Raw genomic sequence first — 18,393 nt, 5'->3', positions numbered from 1 at the left:
TAGTTGTGCGCATAGTTTGGGGGTGCTTCAGGAACAGTCACCCTTCCGCCTTCCCATGTCAACGTGAAGAGATGCAGCCTCCCTGCAGTTTTCTTTTCCCGTCCCCTGCCGAGAGTTCACTTGTCATGGCTCCGGTCAACCTCCTTCACTTGACGGGGGTGTGCCCAAGCAGGGGCCCTCCTGAGCCCTAGTCCAACTCATACTTACCTGGCAGGGGAGATACCATGATCACGAAGGTGGTTCTCCCAGGGCGAGGCTCATCCATTGCACTCCGGGTGTGCTGACCCCTGCGATTTCCCCAAATGCGGGAAACTCGACTGCATAATTTGTGGTAGTGGGGGACTGCGTTCGCGCTTTCCCCTGATCATCTCTGGTAAAAGTCAGATCTTTTTGTGTGCTGCTGGTGCTGTCTCTTCCTTTGCTGTTTCCATCCTTTTCTTCATTTCAACTCTCCCTCCACTGGACCCCTGTGCCCGTTAAGGTGCGCTTCTATCTTTCACTCAGCGCTCTCTTCTCATCTCTTCTCCTGTGCGCTGGCTGCATGCTTCCTTGCTTTTTCCGGCCTTGTACTGTGCTTCGCATATACAACCAATACAGGGCGCTGCAGGACCCACACGGTTTCACTTGCTTTGTAAAGTAGGCCCCCAGATTGTGTCAGATATGAGGGGGAGAGAGAAAAAAAAATTTGCTCCCTCATTTCATGCAGTAGCTTGTCTACTTTGTAAAATGGTAGGCCTCGCTGGGCTGCCGTAGTCTTCCTACACATAGTAAGCGTTTAAATTGAGGCGGCGAAAACTAGAAGAAAGAGAGCATTTTTGGTTTGCGTGCAGATTTTGGGCAGGTGGATTGGTGGCAAAACACAAAGTATTTGTCTATGGTGCTTATAAGACGGGGGACAAAAGAAAAAAAATCACATTTGCTTTTGGTTCACTTGCTTGAGAAATACGCTTTTTGGGCCATTTGGGTGAAACAACTTTTGACGTGTTCAAATCAGTAAAAAGACTAATGGCTTTTTTGAGACTACAAAGTCTTTTGAAAGAAAAAACAAACAAACAAAAACCAAGGTATAATTTGTGTGAGTGCCGCAGGGGGGATAAGAAAGAAAGAAAAAATAAATAAAAATAAATCCGCGACGACGACGTTCGGACGAGCGCTAACGTCGGAAAATGGTCTCGGTGCGAGGATGAGAAAACCCTCAGCAGCGAGGGGGTTAAATCTCAAGCTGCCTTTTATATTTTATTTTCCAATTTAAGAACCCATTGAGACATAGGACGGTGCACTGCCTGTTGCTTTTCATATGGAGATGAGGGTTGCAGCTACTGTAACTGTGCCCGACTGCTTTTATGACATGACGGTATGCAAATTCATCTGCTGCAGTGTGCCCTGGGAAGGATTTGCACTAGTTGTGCGCATAGTTTGGGGGTGCTTCAGGAACAGTCACCCTTCCGCCTTCCCATGTCAACGTGAAGAGATGCAGCCTCCCTGCAGTTTTCTTTTCCCGTCCCCTGCCGAGAGTTCACTTGTCATGGCTCCGGTCAACCTCCTTCACTTGACGGGGGTGTGCCCAAGCAGGGGCCCTCCTGAGCCCTAGTCCAACTCATACTTACCTGGCAGGGGAGATACCATGATCACGAAGGTGGTTCTCCCAGGGCGAGGCTCATCCATTGCACTCCGGGTGTGCTGACCCCTGCGATTTCCCCAAATGCGGGAAACTCGACTGCATAATTTGTGGTAGTGGGGGACTGCGTTCGCGCTTTCCCCTGATCATCTCTGGTAAAAGTCAGATCTTTTTGTGTGCTGCTGGTGCTGTCTCTTCCTTTGCTGTTTCCATCCTTTTCTTCATTTCAACCCTCCCTCCACTGGACCCCTGTGCCCGTTAAGGTGCGCTTCTATCTTTCACTCAGCGCTCTCTTCTCATCTCTTCTCCTGTGCGCTGGCTGCATGCTTCCTTGCTTTTTCTGGCCTTGTACTGTGCTTTGCATATACAACCAATACAGGGCGCTGCAGGACCCACACGGTTTCACTTGCTTTGTAAAGTAGGCCCCCAGATTGTGTCAGATATGAGGGGGAGAGAGAAAAAAAACTTTGCTCCCTCATTTCATGCAGTAGCTTGTCTACTTTGTAAAATGGTAGGCCTCGCTGGGCTGCCGTAGTCTTCCTACACATAGTAAGCGTTTAAATTGAGGCGGCGAAAACTAGAAGAAAGAGAGCATTTTTGGTTTGCGTGCAGATTTTGGGCAGGTGGATTGGTGGCAAAACACAAAGTATTTGTCTATGGTGCTTATAAGACGGGGGACAAAAGAAAAAAAATCACATTTGCTTTTGGTTCACTTGCTTGAGAAATACGCTTTTTGGGCCATTTGGGTGAAACAACTTTTGACGTGTTCAAATCAGTAAAAAGACTAATGGCTTTTTTGAGACTACAAAGTCTTTTGAAAGAAAAAACAAACAAACAAAAACCAAGGTATAATTTGTGTGAGTGCCGCAGGGGGGATAAGAAAGAAAGAAAAAATAAATAAAAATAAATCCGCGACGACGACGTTCGGACGAGCGCTAACGTCGGAAAATGGTCTCGGTGCGAGGATGAGAAAACCCTCAGCAGCGAGGGGGTTAAATCTCAAGCTGCCTTTTATATTTTATTTTCCAATTTAAGAACCCATTGAGACATAGGACGGTGCACTGCCTGTTGCTTTTCATATGGAGATGAGGGTTGCAGCTACTGTAACTGTGCCCGACTGCTTTTATGACATGACGGTATGCAAATTCATCTGCTGCAGTGTGCCCTGGGAAGGATTTGCACTAGTTGTGCGCATAGTTTGGGGGTGCTTCAGGAACAGTCACCCTTCCGCCTTCCCATGTCAACGTGAAGAGATGCAGCCTCCCTGCAGTTTTCTTTTCCCGTCCCCTGCCGAGAGTTCACTTGTCATGGCTCCGGTCAACCTCCTTCACTTGACGGGGGTGTGCCCAAGCAGGGGCCCTCCTGAGCCCTAGTCCAACTCATACTTACCTGGCAGGGGAGATACCATGATCACGAAGGTGGTTCTCCCAGGGCGAGGCTCATCCATTGCACTCCGGGTGTGCTGACCCCTGCGATTTCCCCAAATGCGGGAAACTCGACTGCATAATTTGTGGTAGTGGGGGACTGCGTTCGCGCTTTCCCCTGATCATCTCTGGTAAAAGTCAGATCTTTTTGTGTGCTGCTGGTGCTGTCTCTTCCTTTGCTGTTTCCATCCTTTTCTTCATTTCAACTCTCCCTCCACTGGACCCCTGTGCCCGTTAAGGTGCGCTTCTATCTTTCACTCAGCGCTCTCTTCTCATCTCTTCTCCTGTGCGCTGGCTGCATGCTTCCTTGCTTTTTCCGGCCTTGTACTGTGCTTCGCATATACAACCAATACAGGGCGCTGCAGGACCCACACGGTTTCACTTGCTTTGTAAAGTAGGCCCCCAGATTGTGTCAGATATGAGGGGGAGAGAGAAAAAAAAATTTGCTCCCTCATTTCATGCAGTAGCTTGTCTACTTTGTAAAATGGTAGGCCTCGCTGGGCTGCCGTAGTCTTCCTACACATAGTAAGCGTTTAAATTGAGGCGGCGAAAACTAGAAGAAAGAGAGCATTTTTGGTTTGCGTGCAGATTTTGGGCAGGTGGATTGGTGGCAAAACACAAAGTATTTGTCTATGGTGCTTATAAGACGGGGGACAAAAGAAAAAAAATCACATTTGCTTTTGGTTCACTTGCTTGAGAAATACGCTTTTTGGGCCATTTGGGTGAAACAACTTTTGACGTGTTCAAATCAGTAAAAAGACTAATGGCTTTTTTGAGACTACAAAGTCTTTTGAAAGAAAAAACAAACAAACAAAAACCAAGGTATAATTTGTGTGAGTGCCGCAGGGGGGATAAGAAAGAAAGAAAAAATAAATAAAAATAAATCCGCGACGACGACGTTCGGACGAGCGCTAACGTCGGAAAATGGTCTCGGTGCGAGGATGAGAAAACCCTCAGCAGCGAGGGGGTTAAATCTCAAGCTGCCTTTTATATTTTATTTTCCAATTTAAGAACCCATTGAGACATAGGACGGTGCACTGCCTGTTGCTTTTCATATGGAGATGAGGGTTGCAGCTACTGTAACTGTGCCCGACTGCTTTTATGACATGACGGTATGCAAATTCATCTGCTGCAGTGTGCCCTGGGAAGGATTTGCACTAGTTGTGCGCATAGTTTGGGGGTGCTTCAGGAACAGTCACCCTTCCGCCTTCCCATGTCAACGTGAAGAGATGCAGCCTCCCTGCAGTTTTCTTTTCCCGTCCCCTGCCGAGAGTTCACTTGTCATGGCTCCGGTCAACCTCCTTCACTTGACGGGGGTGTGCCCAAGCAGGGGCCCTCCTGAGCCCTAGTCCAACTCATACTTACCTGGCAGGGGAGATACCATGATCACGAAGGTGGTTCTCCCAGGGCGAGGCTCATCCATTGCACTCCGGGTGTGCTGACCCCTGCGATTTCCCCAAATGCGGGAAACTCGACTGCATAATTTGTGGTAGTGGGGGACTGCGTTCGCGCTTTCCCCTGATCATCTCTGGTAAAAGTCAGATCTTTTTGTGTGCTGCTGGTGCTGTCTCTTCCTTTGCTGTTTCCATCCTTTTCTTCATTTCAACTCTCCCTCCACTGGACCCCTGTGCCCGTTAAGGTGCGCTTCTATCTTTCACTCAGCGCTCTCTTCTCATCTCTTCTCCTGTGCGCTGGCTGCATGCTTCCTTGCTTTTTCCGGCCTTGTACTGTGCTTCGCATATACAACCAATACAGGGCGCTGCAGGACCCACACGGTTTCACTTGCTTTGTAAAGTAGGCCCCCAGATTGTGTCAGATATGAGGGGGAGAGAGAAAAAAAAATTTGCTCCCTCATTTCATGCAGTAGCTTGTCTACTTTGTAAAATGGTAGGCCTCGCTGGGCTGCCGTAGTCTTCCTACACATAGTAAGCGTTTAAATTGAGGCGGCGAAAACTAGAAGAAAGAGAGCATTTTTGGTTTGCGTGCAGATTTTGGGCAGGTGGATTGGTGGCAAAACACAAAGTATTTGTCTATGGTGCTTATAAGACGGGGGACAAAAGAAAAAAAATCACATTTGCTTTTGGTTCACTTGCTTGAGAAATACGCTTTTTGGGCCATTTGGGTGAAACAACTTTTGACGTGTTCAAATCAGTAAAAAGACTAATGGCTTTTTTGAGACTACAAAGTCTTTTGAAAGAAAAAACAAACAAACAAAAACCAAGGTATAATTTGTGTGAGTGCCGCAGGGGGGATAAGAAAGAAAGAAAAAATAAATAAAAATAAATCCGCGACGACGACGTTCGGACGAGCGCTAACGTCGGAAAATGGTCTCGGTGCGAGGATGAGAAAACCCTCAGCAGCGAGGGGGTTAAATCTCAAGCTGCCTTTTATATTTTATTTTCCAATTTAAGAACCCATTGAGACATAGGACGGTGCACTGCCTGTTGCTTTTCATATGGAGATGAGGGTTGCAGCTACTGTAACTGTGCCCGACTGCTTTTATGACATGACGGTATGCAAATTCATCTGCTGCAGTGTGCCCTGGGAAGGATTTGCACTAGTTGTGCGCATAGTTTGGGGGTGCTTCAGGAACAGTCACCCTTCCGCCTTCCCATGTCAACGTGAAGAGATGCAGCCTCCCTGCAGTTTTCTTTTCCCGTCCCCTGCCGAGAGTTCACTTGTCATGGCTCCGGTCAACCTCCTTCACTTGACGGGGGTGTGCCCAAGCAGGGGCCCTCCTGAGCCCTAGTCCAACTCATACTTACCTGGCAGGGGAGATACCATGATCACGAAGGTGGTTCTCCCAGGGCGAGGCTCATCCATTGCACTCCGGGTGTGCTGACCCCTGCGATTTCCCCAAATGCGGGAAACTCGACTGCATAATTTGTGGTAGTGGGGGACTGCGTTCGCGCTTTTCCCTGATCATCTCTGGTAAAAGTCAGATCTTTTTGTGTGCTGCTGGTGCTGTCTCTTCCTTTGCTGTTTCCATCCTTTTCTTCATTTCAACTCTCCCTCCACTGGACCCCTGTGCCCGTTAAGGTGCGCTTCTATCTTTCACTCAGCGCTCTCTTCTCATCTCTTCTCCTGTGCGCTGGCTGCATGCTTCCTTGCTTTTTCCGGCCTTGTACTGTGCTTCGCATATACAACCAATACAGGGCGCTGCAGGACCCACACGGTTTCACTTGCTTTGTAAAGTAGGCCCCCAGATTGTGTCAGATATGAGGGGGAGAGAGAAAAAAAAATTTGCTCCCTCATTTCATGCAGTAGCTTGTCTACTTTGTAAAATGGTAGGCCTCGCTGGGCTGCCGTAGTCTTCCTACACATAGTAAGCGTTTAAATTGAGGCGGCGAAAACTAGAAGAAAGAGAGCATTTTTGGTTTGCGTGCAGATTTTGGGCAGGTGGATTGGTGGCAAAACACAAAGTATTTGTCTATGGTGCTTATAAGACGGGGGACAAAAGAAAAAAAATCACATTTGCTTTTGGTTCACTTGCTTGAGAAATACGCTTTTTGGGCCATTTGGGTGAAACAACTTTTGACGTGTTCAAATCAGTAAAAAGACTAATGGCTTTTTTGAGACTACAAAGTCTTTTGAAAGAAAAAACAAACAAACAAAAACCAAGGTATAATTTGTGTGAGTGCCGCAGGGGGGATAAGAAAGAAAGAAAAAATAAATAAAAATAAATCCGCGACGACGACGTTCGGACGAGCGCTAACGTCGGAAAATGGTCTCGGTGCGAGGATGAGAAAACCCTCAGCAGCGAGGGGGTTAAATCTCAAGCTGCCTTTTATATTTTATTTTCCAATTTAAGAACCCATTGAGACATAGGACGGTGCACTGCCTGTTGCTTTTCATATGGAGATGAGGGTTGCAGCTACTGTAACTGTGCCCGACTGCTTTTATGACATGACGGTATGCAAATTCATCTGCTGCAGTGTGCCCTGGGAAGGATTTGCACTAGTTGTGCGCATAGTTTGGGGGTGCTTCAGGAACAGTCACCCTTCCGCCTTCCCATGTCAACGTGAAGAGATGCAGCCTCCCTGCAGTTTTCTTTTCCCGTCCCCTGCCGAGAGTTCACTTGTCATGGCTCCGGTCAACCTCCTTCACTTGACGGGGGTGTGCCCAAGCAGGGGCCCTCCTGAGCCCTAGTCCAACTCATACTTACCTGGCAGGGGAGATACCATGATCACGAAGGTGGTTCTCCCAGGGCGAGGCTCATCCATTGCACTCCGGGTGTGCTGACCCCTGCGATTTCCCCAAATGCGGGAAACTCGACTGCATAATTTGTGGTAGTGGGGGACTGCGTTCGCGCTTTCCCCTGATCATCTTTGGTAAAAGTCAGATCTTTTTGTGTGCTGCTGGTGCTGTCTCTTCCTTTGCTGTTTCCATCCTTTTCTTCATTTCAACTCTCCCTCCACTGGACCCCTGTGCCCGTTAAGGTGCGCTTCTATCTTTCACTCAGCGCTCTCTTCTCATCTCTTCTCCTGTGCGCTGGCTGCATGCTTCCTTGCTTTTTCCGGCCTTGTACTGTGCTTCGCATATACAACCAATACAGGGCGCTGCAGGACCCACACGGTTTCACTTGCTTTGTAAAGTAGGCCCCCAGATTGTGTCAGATATGAGGGGGAGAGAGAAAAAAAACTTTGCTCCCTCATTTCATGCAGTAGCTTGTCTACTTTGTAAAATGGTAGGCCTCGCTGGGCTGCCGTAGTCTTCCTACACATAGTAAGCGTTTAAATTGAGGCGGCGAAAACTAGAAGAAAGAGAGCATTTTTGGTTTGCGTGCAGATTTTGGGCAGGTGGATTGGTGGCAAAACACAAAGTATTTGTCTATGGTGCTTATAAGACGGGGGACAAAAGAAAAAAAATCACATTTGCTTTTGGTTCACTTGCTTGAGAAATACGCTTTTTGGGCCATTTGGGTGAAACAACTTTTGACGTGTTCAAATCAGTAAAAAGACTAATGGCTTTTTTGAGACTACAAAGTCTTTTGAAAGAAAAAACAAACAAACAAAAACCAAGGTATAATTTGTGTGAGTGCCGCAGGGGGGATAAGAAAGAAAGAAAAAATAAATAAAAATAAATCCGCGACGACGACGTTCGGACGAGCGCTAACGTCGGAAAATGGTCTCGGTGCGAGGATGAGAAAACCCTCAGCAGCGAGGGGGTTAAATCTCAAGCTGCCTTTTATATTTTATTTTCCAATTTAAGAACCCATTGAGACATAGGACGGTGCACTGCCTGTTGCTTTTCATATGGAGATGAGGGTTGCAGCTACTGTAACTGTGCCCGACTGCTTTTATGACATGACGGTATGCAAATTCATCTGCTGCAGTGTGCCCTGGGAAGGATTTGCACTAGTTGTGCGCATAGTTTGGGGGTGCTTCAGGAACAGTCACCCTTCCGCCTTCCCATGTCAACGTGAAGAGATGCAGCCTCCCTGCAGTTTTCTTTTCCCGTCCCCTGCCGAGAGTTCACTTGTCATGGCTCCGGTCAACCTCCTTCACTTGACGGGGGTGTGCCCAAGCAGGGGCCCTCCTGAGCCCTAGTCCAACTCATACTTACCTGGCAGGGGAGATACCATGATCACGAAGGTGGTTCTCCCAGGGCGAGGCTCATCCATTGCACTCCGGGTGTGCTGACCCCTGCGATTTCCCCAAATGCGGGAAACTCGACTGCATAATTTGTGGTAGTGGGGGACTGCGTTCGCGCTTTCCCCTGATCATCTCTGGTAAAAGTCAGATCTTTTTGTGTGCTGCTGGTGCTGTCTCTTCCTTTGCTGTTTCCATCCTTTTCTTCATTTCAACCCTCCCTCCACTGGACCCCTGTGCCCGTTAAGGTGCGCTTCTATCTTTCACTCAGCGCTCTCTTCTCATCTCTTCTCCTGTGCGCTGGCTGCATGCTTCCTTGCTTTTTCTGGCCTTGTACTGTGCTTTGCATATACAACCAATACAGGGCGCTGCAGGACCCACACGGTTTCACTTGCTTTGTAAAGTAGGCCCCCAGATTGTGTCAGATATGAGGGGGAGAGAGAAAAAAAACTTTGCTCCCTCATTTCATGCAGTAGCTTGTCTACTTTGTAAAATGGTAGGCCTCGCTGGGCTGCCGTAGTCTTCCTACACATAGTAAGCGTTTAAATTGAGGCGGCGAAAACTAGAAGAAAGAGAGCATTTTTGGTTTGCGTGCAGATTTTGGGCAGGTGGATTGGTGGCAAAACACAAAGTATTTGTCTATGGTGCTTATAAGACGGGGGACAAAAGAAAAAAAATCACATTTGCTTTTGGTTCACTTGCTTGAGAAATACGCTTTTTGGGCCATTTGGGTGAAACAACTTTTGACGTGTTCAAATCAGTAAAAAGACTAATGGCTTTTTTGAGACTACAAAGTCTTTTGAAAGAAAAAACAAACAAACAAAAACCAAGGTATAATTTGTGTGAGTGCCGCAGGGGGGATAAGAAAGAAAGAAAAAATAAATAAAAATAAATCCGCGACGACGACGTTCGGACGAGCGCTAACGTCGGAAAATGGTCTCGGTGCGAGGATGAGAAAACCCTCAGCAGCGAGGGGGTTAAATCTCAAGCTGCCTTTTATATTTTATTTTCCAATTTAAGAACCCATTGAGACATAGGACGGTGCACTGCCTGTTGCTTTTCATATGGAGATGAGGGTTGCAGCTACTGTAACTGTGCCCGACTGCTTTTATGACATGACGGTATGCAAATTCATCTGCTGCAGTGTGCCCTGGGAAGGATTTGCACTAGTTGTGCGCATAGTTTGGGGGTGCTTCAGGAACAGTCACCCTTCCGCCTTCCCATGTCAACGTGAAGAGATGCAGCCTCCCTGCAGTTTTCTTTTCCCGTCCCCTGCCGAGAGTTCACTTGTCATGGCTCCGGTCAACCTCCTTCACTTGACGGGGGTGTGCCCAAGCAGGGGCCCTCCTGAGCCCTAGTCCAACTCATACTTACCTGGCAGGGGAGATACCATGATCACGAAGGTGGTTCTCCCAGGGCGAGGCTCATCCATTGCACTCCGGGTGTGCTGACCCCTGCGATTTCCCCAAATGCGGGAAACTCGACTGCATAATTTGTGGTAGTGGGGGACTGCGTTCGCGCTTTCCCCTGATCATCTCTGGTAAAAGTCAGATCTTTTTGTGTGCTGCTGGTGCTGTCTCTTCCTTTGCTGTTTCCATCCTTTTCTTCATTTCAACCCTCCCTCCACTGGACCCCTGTGCCCGTTAAGGTGCGCTTCTATCTTTCACTCAGCGCTCTCTTCTCATCTCTTCTCCTGTGCGCTGGCTGCATGCTTCCTTGCTTTTTCTGGCCTTGTACTGTGCTTTGCATATACAACCAATACAGGGCGCTGCAGGACCCACACGGTTTCACTTGCTTTGTAAAGTAGGCCCCCAGATTGTGTCAGATATGAGGGGGAGAGAGAAAAAAAACTTTGCTCCCTCATTTCATGCAGTAGCTTGTCTACTTTGTAAAATGGTAGGCCTCGCTGGGCTGCCGTAGTCTTCCTACACATAGTAAGCGTTTAAATTGAGGCGGCGAAAACTAGAAGAAAGAGAGCATTTTTGGTTTGCGTGCAGATTTTGGGCAGGTGGATTGGTGGCAAAACACAAAGTATTTGTCTATGGTGCTTATAAGACGGGGGACAAAAGAAAAAAAATCACATTTGCTTTTGGTTCACTTGCTTGAGAAATACGCTTTTTGGGCCATTTGGGTGAAACAACTTTTGACGTGTTCAAATCAGTAAAAAGACTAATGGCTTTTTTGAGACTACAAAGTCTTTTGAAAGAAAAAACAAACAAACAAAAACCAAGGTATAATTTGTGTGAGTGCCGCAGGGGGGATAAGAAAGAAAGAAAAAATAAATAAAAATAAATCCGCGACGACGACGTTCGGACGAGCGCTAACGTCGGAAAATGGTCTCGGTGCGAGGATGAGAAAACCCTCAGCAGCGAGGGGGTTAAATCTCAAGCTGCCTTTTATATTTTATTTTCCAATTTAAGAACCCATTGAGACATAGGACGGTGCACTGCCTGTTGCTTTTCATATGGAGATGAGGGTTGCAGCTACTGTAACTGTGCCCGACTGCTTTTATGACATGACGGTATGCAAATTCATCTGCTGCAGTGTGCCCTGGGAAGGATTTGCACTAGTTGTGCGCATAGTTTGGGGGTGCTTCAGGAACAGTCACCCTTCCGCCTTCCCATGTCAACGTGAAGAGATGCAGCCTCCCTGCAGTTTTCTTTTCCCGTCCCCTGCCGAGAGTTCACTTGTCATGGCTCCGGTCAACCTCCTTCACTTGACGGGGGTGTGCCCAAGCAGGGGCCCTCCTGAGCCCTAGTCCAACTCATACTTACCTGGCAGGGAAGATACCATGATCACGAAGGTGGTTCTCCCAGGGCGAGGCTCATCCATTGCACTCCGGGTGTGCTGACCCCTGCGATTTCCCCAAATGCGGGAAACTCGACTGCATAATTTGTGGTAGTGGGGGACTGCGTTCGCGCTTTCCCCTGATCATCTCTGGTAAAAGTCAGATCTTTTTGTGTGCTGCTGGTGCTGTCTCTTCCTTTGCTGTTTCCATCCTTTTCTTCATTTCAACTCTCCCTCCACTGGACCCCTGTGCCCGTTAAGGTGCGCTTCTATCTTTCACTCAGCGCTCTCTTCTCATCTCTTCTCCTGTGCGCTGGCTGCATGCTTCCTTGCTTTTTCCGGCCTTGTACTGTGCTTCGCATATACAACCAATACAGGGCGCTGCAGGACCCACACGGTTTCACTTGCTTTGTAAAGTAGGCCCCCAGATTGTGTCAGATATGAGGGGGAGAGAGAAAAAAAAATTTGCTCCCTCATTTCATGCAGTAGCTTGTCTACTTTGTAAAATGGTAGGCCTCGCTGGGCTGCCGTAGTCTTCCTACACATAGTAAGCGTTTAAATTGAGGCGGCGAAAACTAGAAGAAAGAGAGCATTTTTGGTTTGCGTGCAGATTTTGGGCAGGTGGATTGGTGGCAAAACACAAAGTATTTGTCTATGGTGCTTATAAGACGGGGGACAAAAGAAAAAAAATCACATTTGCTTTTGGTTCACTTGCTTGAGAAATACGCTTTTTGGGCCATTTGGGTGAAACAACTTTTGACGTGTTCAAATCAGTAAAAAGACTAATGGCTTTTTTGAGACTACAAAGTCTTTTGAAAGAAAAAACAAACAAACAAAAACCAAGGTATAATTTGTGTGAGTGCCGCAGGGGGGATAAGAAAGAAAGAAAAAATAAATAAAAATAAATCCGCGACGACGACGTTCGGACGAGCGCTAACGTCGGAAAATGGTCTCGGTGCGAGGATGAGAAAACCCTCAGCAGCGAGGGGGTTAAATCTCAAGCTGCCTTTTATATTTTATTTTCCAATTTAAGAACCCATTGAGACATAGGACGGTGCACTGCCTGTTGCTTTTCATATGGAGATGAGGGTTGCAGCTACTGTAACTGTGCCCGACTGCTTTTATGACATGACGGTATGCAAATTCATCTGCTGCAGTGTGCCCTGGGAAGGATTTGCACTAGTTGTGCGCATAGTTTGGGGGTGCTTCAGGAACAGTCACCCTTCCGCCTTCCCATGTCAACGTGAAGAGATGCAGCCTCCCTGCAGTTTTCTTTTCCCGTCCCCTGCCGAGAGTTCACTTGTCATGGCTCCGGTCAACCTCCTTCACTTGACGGGGGTGTGCCCAAGCAGGGGCCCTCCTGAGCCCTAGTCCAACTCATACTTACCTGGCAGGGGAGATACCATGATCACGAAGGTGGTTCTCCCAGGGCGAGGCTCATCCATTGCACTCCGGGTGTGCTGATCCCTGCGATTTCCCCAAATGCGGGAAACTCGACTGCATAATTTGTGGTAGTGGGGGACTGCGTTCGCGCTTTCCCCTGATCATCTCTGGTAAAAGTCAGATCTTTTTGTGTGCTGCTGGTGCTGTCTCTTCCTTTGCTGTTTCCATCCTTTTCTTCATTTCAACTCTCCCTCCACTGGACCCCTGTGCCCGTTAAGGTGCGCTTCTATCTTTCACTCAGCGCTCTCTTCTCATCTCTTCTCCTGTGCGCTGGCTGCATGCTTCCTTGCTTTTTCCGGCCTTGTACTGTGCTTCGCATATACAACCAATACAGGGCGCTGCAGGACCCACACGGTTTCACTTGCTTTGTAAAGTAGGCCCCCAGATTGTGTCAGATATGAGGGGGAGAGAGAAAAAAAAATTTGCTCCCTCATTTCATGCAGTAGCTTGTCTACTTTGTAAAATGGTAGGCCTCGCTGGGCTGCCGTAGTCTTCCTACACATAGTAAGCGTTTAAATTGAGGCGGCGAAAACTAGAAGAAAGAGAGCATTTTTGGTTTGCGTGCAGATTTTGGGCAGGTGGATTGGTGGCAAAACACAAAGTATTTGTCTATGGTGCTTATAAGACGGGGGACAAAAGAAAAAAAATCACATTTGCTTTTGGTTCACTTGCTTGAGAAATACGCTTTTTGGGCCATTTGGGTGAAACAACTTTTGACGTGTTCAAATCAGTAAAAAGACTAATGGCTTTTTTGAGACTACAAAGTCTTTTGAAAGAAAAAACAAACAAACAAAAACCAAGGTATAATTTGTGTGAGTGCCGCAGGGGGGATAAGAAAGAAAGAAAAAATAAATAAAAATAAATCCGCGACGACGACGTTCGGACGAGCGCTAACGTCGGAAAATGGTCTCGGTGCGAGGATGAGAAAACCCTCAGCAGCGAGGGGGTTAAATCTCAAGCTGCCTTTTATATTTTATTTTCCAATTTAAGAACCCATTGAGACATAGGACGGTGCACTGCCTGTTGCTTTTCATATGGAGATGAGGGTTGCAGCTACTGTAACTGTGCCCGACTGCTTTTATGACATGACGGTATGCAAATTCATCTGCTGCAGTGTGCCCTGGGAAGGATTTGCACTAGTTGTGCGCATAGTTTGGGGGTGCTTCAGGAACAGTCACCCTTCCGCCTTCCCATGTCAACGTGAAGAGATGCAGCCTCCCTGCAGTTTTCTTTTCCCGTCCCCTGCCGAGAGTTCACTTGTCATGGCTCCGGTCAACCTCCTTCACTTGACGGGGGTGTGCCCAAGCAGGGGCCCTCCTGAGCCCTAGTCCAACTCATACTTACCTGGCAGGGGAGATACCATGATCACGAAGGTGGTTCTCCCAGGGCGAGGCTCATCCATTGCACTCCGGGTGTGCTGACCCCTGCGATTTCCCCAAATGCGGGAAACTCGACTGCATAATTTGTGGTAGTGGGGGACTGCGTTCGCGCTTTCCCCTGATCATCTCTGGTAAAAGTCAGATCTTTTTGTGTGCTGCTGGTGCTGTCTCTTCCTTTGCTGTTTCCATCCTTTTCTTCATTTCAACTCTCCCTCCACTGGACCCCTGTGCCCGTTAAGGTGCGCTTCTATCTTTCACTCAGCGCTCTCTTCTCATCTCTTCTCCTGTGCGCTGGCTGCATGCTTCCTTGCTTTTTCCGGCCTTGTACTGTGCTTCGCATATACAACCAATACAGGGCGCTGCAGGACCCACACGGTTTCACTTGCTTTGTAAAGTAGGCCCCCAGATTGTGTCAGATATGAGGGGGAGAGAGAAAAAAAAATTTGCTCCCTCATTTCATGCAGTAGCTTGTCTACTTTGTAAAATGGTAGGCCTCGCTGGGCTGCCGTAGTCTTCCTACACATAGTAAGCGTTTAAATTGAGGCGGCGAAAACTAGAAGAAAGAGAGCATTTTTGGTTTGCGTGCAGATTTTGGGCAGGTGGATTGGTGGCAAAACACAAAGTATTTGTCTATGGTGCTTATAAGACGGGGGACAAAAGAAAAAAAATCACATTTGCTTTTGGTTCACTTGCTTGAGAAATACGCTTTTTGGGCCATTTGGGTGAAACAACTTTTGACGTGTTCAAATCAGTAAAAAGACTAATGGCTTTTTTGAGACTACAAAGTCTTTTGAAAGAAAAAACAAACAAACAAAAACCAAGGTATAATTTGTGTGAGTGCCGCAGGGGGGATAAGAAAGAAAGAAAAAATAAATAAAAATAAATCCGCGACGACGACGTTCGGACGAGCGCTAACGTCGGAAAATGGTCTCGGTGCGAGGATGAGAAAACCCTCAGCAGCGAGGGGGTTAAATCTCTAGCTGCCTTTTATATTTTATTTTCCAATTTAAGAACCCATTGAGACATAGGACGGTGCACTGCCTGTTGCTTTTCATATGGAGATGAGGGTTGCAGCTACTGTAACTGTGCCCGACTGCTTTTATGACATGACGGTATGCAAATTCATCTGCTGCAGTGTGCCCTGGGAAGGATTTGCACTAGTTGTGCGCATAGTTTGGGGGTGCTTCAGGAACAGTCACCCTTCCGCCTTCCCATGTCAACGTGAAGAGATGCAGCCTCCCTGCAGTTTTCTTTTCCCGTCCCCTGCCGAGAGTTCACTTGTCATGGCTCCGGTCAACCTCCTTCACTTGACGGGGGTGTGCCCAAGCAGGGGCCCTCCTGAGCCCTAGTCCAACTCATACTTACCTGGCAGGGGAGATACCATGATCACGAAGGTGGTTCTCCCAGGGCGAGGCTCATCCATTGCACTCCGGGTGTGCTGACCCCTGCGATTTCCCCAAATGCGGGAAACTCGACTGCATAATTTGTGGTAGTGGGGGACTGCGTTCGCGCTTTCCCCTGATCATCTCTGGTAAAAGTCAGATCTTTTTGTGTGCTGCTGGTGCTGTCTCTTCCTTTGCTGTTTCTATTCTTTTTTTCATTTCAACTCTCCCTCCACTGGACCCCTGTGCCCGTTAAGGTGCGCTTCTATCTTTCACTCAGCGCTCTCTTCTCATCTCTTCTCCTGTGCGCTGGCTGCATGCTTCCTTGCTTTTTCCGGCCTTGTACTGTGCTTCGCATATACAACCAATACAGGGCGCTGCAGGACCCACACGGTTTCACTTGCTTTGTAAAGTAGGCCCCCAGATTGTGTCAGATATGAGGGGGAGAGACAAAAAAAACTTTGCTCCCTCATTTCATGTAGTAGCTTGTCTACTTTGTAAAATGGTAGGCCTCGCTGGGCTGCCGTAGTCTTCCTACACATAGTAAGCGTTTAAATTGAGGCGGCGAAAACTAGAAGAAAGAGAGCATTTTTGGTTTGCGTGCAGATTTTGGGCAGGTGGATTGGTGGCAAAACACAAAGTATTTGTCTATGGTGCTTATAAGACGGGGGACAAAAGAAAAAAAATCACATTTGCTTTTGGTTCACTTGCTTGAGAAATACGCTTTTTGGGCCATTTGGGTGAAACAACTTTTGACGTGTTCAAATCAGTAAAAAGACTAATGGCTTTTTTGAGACTACAAAGTCTTTTGAAAGAAAAAACAAACAAACAAAAACCAAGGTATAATTTGTGTGAGTGCCGCAGGGGGGATAAGAAAGAAAGAAAAAAGAAATAAAAAGAAATCCGTGACGACGACGTTCGGACGAGCGCTAACGTCGGAAAATGGTCTCGGTGCGAGGATGAGAAAACCCTCAGCAGCGAGGGGGTTAAATCTCAAGCTGCCTTTTATATTTTATTTTCCAATTTAAGAACCCATTGAGACATAGGACGGTGCACTGCCTGTTGCTTTTCATATGGAGATGAGGGTTGCAGCTACTGTAACTGTGCCCGACTGCTTTTATGACATGACGGTATGCAAATTCATCTGCTGCAGTGTGCCCTGGGAAGGATTTGCACTAGTTGTGCGCATAGTTTGGGGGTGCTTCAGGAACAGTCACCCTTCCGCCTTCCCATGTCAACGTGAAGAGATGCAGCCTCCCTGCAGTTTTCTTTTCCCGTCCCCTGCCGAGAGTTCACTTGTCATGGCTCCGGTCAACCTCCTTCACTTGACGGGGGTGTGCCCAAGCAGGGGCCCTCCTGAGCCCTAGTCCAACTCATACTTACCTGGCAGGGGAGATACCATGATCACGAAGGTGGTTCTCCCAGGGCGAGGCTCATCCATTGCACTCCGGGTGTACTGACCCCTGCGATTTCCCCAAATGCGGGAAACTCGACTGCATAATTTGTGGTAGTGGGGGACTGCGTTCGCGCTTTCCCCTGATCATCTCTGGTAAAAGTCAGATCTTTTTGTGTGCTGCTGGTGCTGTCTCTTCCTTTGCTGTTTCCATCCTTTTCTTCATTTCAACCCTCCCTCCACTGGAGCCCTGTGCCCGTTAAGGTGCGCTTCTATCTTTCACTCAGCGCTCTCTTCTCATCTCTTCTCCTGTGCGCTGGCTGCATGCTTCCTTGCTTTTTCCGGCCTTGTACTGTGCTTCGCATATACAACCAATACAGGGCGCTGCAGGACCCACACGGTTTCACTTGCTTTGTAAAGTAGGCCCCCAGATTGTGTCAGATATGAGGGGGAGAGAGAAAAAAAACTTTGCTCCCTCATTTCATGCAGTAGCTCGTCTACTTTGTAAAATGGTAGGCCTCGCTGGGCTGCCGTAGTCTTCCTACACATAGTAAGCGTTTAAATTGAGGCAGCGAAAACTAGAAGAAAGAGAGCATTTTTGGTTTGCGTGCAGATTTTGGGCAGGTGGATTGGTGGCAAAACACAAAGTATTTGTCTATGGTGCTTATAAGACGGGGGACAAAAGAAAAAAAATCACATTTGCTTTTGGTTCACTTGCTTGAGAAATACGCTTTTTGGGCCATTTGGGTGAAACAACTTTTGACGTGTTCAAATCAGTAAAAAGACTAATGGCTTTTTTGAGACTACAAAGTCTTTTGAAAGAAAAAACAAACAAACAAAAACCAAGGTATAATTTGTGTGAGTGCCGCAGGGGGATAAGAAAGAAAGAAAAAATAAATAAAAAGAAATCCGTGACGACGACGTTCGGACGAGCGCTAACGTCGGAAAATGGTCTCGGTGCGAGGATGAGAAAACCCTCAGCAGCGAGGGGGTTAAATCTCAAGCTGCCTTTTATATTTTATTTTCCAATTTAAGAACCCATTGAGACATAGGACGGTGCACTGCCTGTTGCTTTTCATATGGAGATGAGGGTTGCAGCTACTGTAACTGTGCCCGACTGCTTTTATGACATGACGGTATGCAAATTCATCTGCTGCAGTGTGCCCTGGGAAGGATTTGCACTAGTTGTGCGCATAGTTTGGGGGTGCTTCAGGAACAGTCACCCTTCCGCCTTCCCATGTCAACGTGAAGAGATGCAGCCTCCCTGCAGTTTTCTTTTCCCGTCCCCTGCCGAGAGTTCACTTGTCATGGCTCCGGTCAACCTCCTTCACTTGACGGGGGTGTGCCCAAGCAGGGGCCCTCCTGAGCCCTAGTCC

General features: G+C 47.7%; 13 non-coding genes across 13 annotated transcripts; all 13 read left to right on the top strand.

Moving 5' to 3' along the window:
• The first annotated feature begins 199 nt into the window (after positions 1-199).
• On the top strand, positions 200-363 carry LOC134957359 (U1 spliceosomal RNA). The gene has a single exon (XR_010186570.1). It is a non-coding gene; the product is annotated as a U1 spliceosomal RNA (small nuclear RNA).
• Positions 364-1,599: 1,236 nt separating this feature from the next.
• Positions 1,600-1,763, top strand: LOC134957355 (U1 spliceosomal RNA). Its single transcript, XR_010186568.1, has one exon. It is a non-coding gene; the product is annotated as a U1 spliceosomal RNA (small nuclear RNA).
• A 1,236-nt stretch (positions 1,764-2,999) lies between these two features.
• LOC134957351 (U1 spliceosomal RNA) lies at positions 3,000-3,163 on the top strand. Its single transcript, XR_010186567.1, has one exon. It is a non-coding gene; the product is annotated as a U1 spliceosomal RNA (small nuclear RNA).
• Positions 3,164-4,399: 1,236 nt separating this feature from the next.
• LOC134957344 (U1 spliceosomal RNA) lies at positions 4,400-4,563 on the top strand. Its single transcript, XR_010186566.1, has one exon. It is a non-coding gene; the product is annotated as a U1 spliceosomal RNA (small nuclear RNA).
• Positions 4,564-5,799: 1,236 nt separating this feature from the next.
• Positions 5,800-5,963, top strand: LOC134958140 (U1 spliceosomal RNA). The gene has a single exon (XR_010186888.1). It is a non-coding gene; the product is annotated as a U1 spliceosomal RNA (small nuclear RNA).
• A 1,236-nt stretch (positions 5,964-7,199) lies between these two features.
• LOC134957340 (U1 spliceosomal RNA) lies at positions 7,200-7,363 on the top strand. The gene has a single exon (XR_010186562.1). It is a non-coding gene; the product is annotated as a U1 spliceosomal RNA (small nuclear RNA).
• A 1,236-nt stretch (positions 7,364-8,599) lies between these two features.
• Positions 8,600-8,763, top strand: LOC134957334 (U1 spliceosomal RNA). The gene has a single exon (XR_010186561.1). It is a non-coding gene; the product is annotated as a U1 spliceosomal RNA (small nuclear RNA).
• A 1,236-nt stretch (positions 8,764-9,999) lies between these two features.
• On the top strand, positions 10,000-10,163 carry LOC134957329 (U1 spliceosomal RNA). The gene has a single exon (XR_010186560.1). It is a non-coding gene; the product is annotated as a U1 spliceosomal RNA (small nuclear RNA).
• A 1,236-nt stretch (positions 10,164-11,399) lies between these two features.
• Positions 11,400-11,563, top strand: LOC134958468 (U1 spliceosomal RNA). Its single transcript, XR_010187013.1, has one exon. It is a non-coding gene; the product is annotated as a U1 spliceosomal RNA (small nuclear RNA).
• Positions 11,564-12,799: 1,236 nt separating this feature from the next.
• On the top strand, positions 12,800-12,963 carry LOC134957758 (U1 spliceosomal RNA). Its single transcript, XR_010186731.1, has one exon. It is a non-coding gene; the product is annotated as a U1 spliceosomal RNA (small nuclear RNA).
• A 1,236-nt stretch (positions 12,964-14,199) lies between these two features.
• Positions 14,200-14,363, top strand: LOC134957324 (U1 spliceosomal RNA). The gene has a single exon (XR_010186559.1). It is a non-coding gene; the product is annotated as a U1 spliceosomal RNA (small nuclear RNA).
• A 1,236-nt stretch (positions 14,364-15,599) lies between these two features.
• Positions 15,600-15,763, top strand: LOC134957320 (U1 spliceosomal RNA). Its single transcript, XR_010186558.1, has one exon. It is a non-coding gene; the product is annotated as a U1 spliceosomal RNA (small nuclear RNA).
• A 1,236-nt stretch (positions 15,764-16,999) lies between these two features.
• LOC134958207 (U1 spliceosomal RNA) lies at positions 17,000-17,163 on the top strand. The gene has a single exon (XR_010186912.1). It is a non-coding gene; the product is annotated as a U1 spliceosomal RNA (small nuclear RNA).
• Positions 17,164-18,393: the final 1,230 nt, after the last annotated feature.

The sequence above is a fragment of the Pseudophryne corroboree genome, chromosome 1 (genome assembly GCF_028390025.1).
Source record: "Pseudophryne corroboree isolate aPseCor3 chromosome 1, aPseCor3.hap2, whole genome shotgun sequence".
In the NCBI taxonomy this organism is placed as follows: domain Eukaryota; kingdom Metazoa; phylum Chordata; class Amphibia; order Anura; family Myobatrachidae; genus Pseudophryne; species Pseudophryne corroboree.
This window is presented reverse-complemented; position numbering and strand designations above follow the sequence as displayed.